The following is a 1,493-nucleotide window of genomic DNA, read 5'->3' on the forward strand; positions in this document are numbered from 1 at the left end:
CATAGTTAATAAACTTTGTCAGATTCCATAGTTCAAAAGTATTTTTTTCCAACCCTGATGTCACACGCTTAAGAGTTCACTATTCACTATACCCTTTCTGATCAAATTAGCCAAATGTGGCAGTAAATACAGAAGTCAAACAATTTCACATTTATGTTTTTTTTTTCATAGTCCATTCATGAGTTGTGTGTGATTGAGTGAAAATGAAAAGCAGGTACTTACGTGCTATTAATTCTCTCTGTGACACGTGCTGTGGGTTCCCCTGCTTGCGACGGGACATTGCCCTGGCATTTACACTTGCATTGCCCGGGGACCAGCACTCTGAAGGATGGGCTCGCTTCCCTCCTATTGCCTCCACTTGCTCGGCACTCAACTTTTCCCGGGACCTCCAAAAGTACGAGGCTCCTGCGCTCGGACTGCCGGCCGGGGTGGGTGGTTTATCGTGCTTTGAGCTATTGGCTAGTGGTCCCCTCACTCCGAGAGGCGAAAGTGTCTTTTGCGCTTCGCCTCTTCGGTCCACTCTGCCTCTGTGTTTGTATGTAACGAGACCGTGGATAGCCTGTGCTATACCTTCAGTTCTCTTTCACCGCTTCTCTCTGTAGGTTACTCACACCATTTGGCAAAAAAGTGTGCGAGAGAAGTGATCTGTCCGAGTAGAAAAAAGAAAGATGTCAGAAGTGGGGAAATATCCTTGGATGTTTGACGGGTGTAGTGAGTGACAGTTGGGATCAAACCCTGGCGAGTGTCCCTCCACCTTGTGAGAGAAGAAGAATCAGAACGCGATGGTCAGTGCGCGCGCTGACAGCTCGGAATGCGCTGGGTATCACTGTGAGTCCAGTCAATTGCCCGGCCTCTGAACTTATTTCATTTCTTCTTTTAGAAACAAACACAAAAATAAAATAACAAATCGCAAACATTCACAATTACAATAATTGATAATACAATTTTACAAAATTATGAATCCAATTTTTCTTCTCGGGCACTTGGGTATCACCGAGTGATGGGCACTTCTGTTGGTGCAGCCTTGAGCATCAGCATGCAATGGCAGGTACTTTTCAGTCTCCTCAACTCCAAGTGCTCTGCCCCCTTGTACGGCTCGGTGTAGACCGGGCACACAGAACTTCCACCTCTTTTCTAAATAAATCAAGACCTGCACTCTTTTTTCTCCCCTTTCTCTGTGTGAGTGTGACGATTGAGTAGTGAGTCCTGCTTCCCCCGAGCTCTCGGTCTCTCTGTGGCTAGGGCTGCCTCCGTACAATGGGATACAATTCAAGTTCAAGTGCGGACGTGACGTTAAGTCTACAGTGAGAAAGAAAAATGGCAGACTGCAAGAGCACTGAGGGCGACTAGTGGTGGCTTTTCACAACTATCGGATCACCAGCAGCAAGCGGTGGACAGCGCACTGTCGCGGTCTCTCTCAGATAGAGGAGCAGTGGACGGAGCCTCTCCTCTTACTGCCTCACACAGACAAGCACGGGGAACTGAAAGTCGCA

At 47.6% G+C, this 1,493-nt stretch overlaps 1 pseudogene; it reads right to left on the reverse strand.

Annotated features, from left to right (window-relative positions):
- Nucleotides 1-222: 222 nt before the first annotated feature.
- LOC116353345 (B-cell lymphoma/leukemia 11A pseudogene) lies at nt 223-1,285 on the reverse strand (annotated as a pseudogene).
- Between the last annotated feature and the right edge of the window lie 208 nt (nt 1,286-1,493).

This window comes from Oncorhynchus kisutch, linkage group LG14 (assembly GCF_002021735.2).
Source record: "Oncorhynchus kisutch isolate 150728-3 linkage group LG14, Okis_V2, whole genome shotgun sequence".
NCBI classification, from domain to species: domain Eukaryota; kingdom Metazoa; phylum Chordata; class Actinopteri; order Salmoniformes; family Salmonidae; genus Oncorhynchus; species Oncorhynchus kisutch.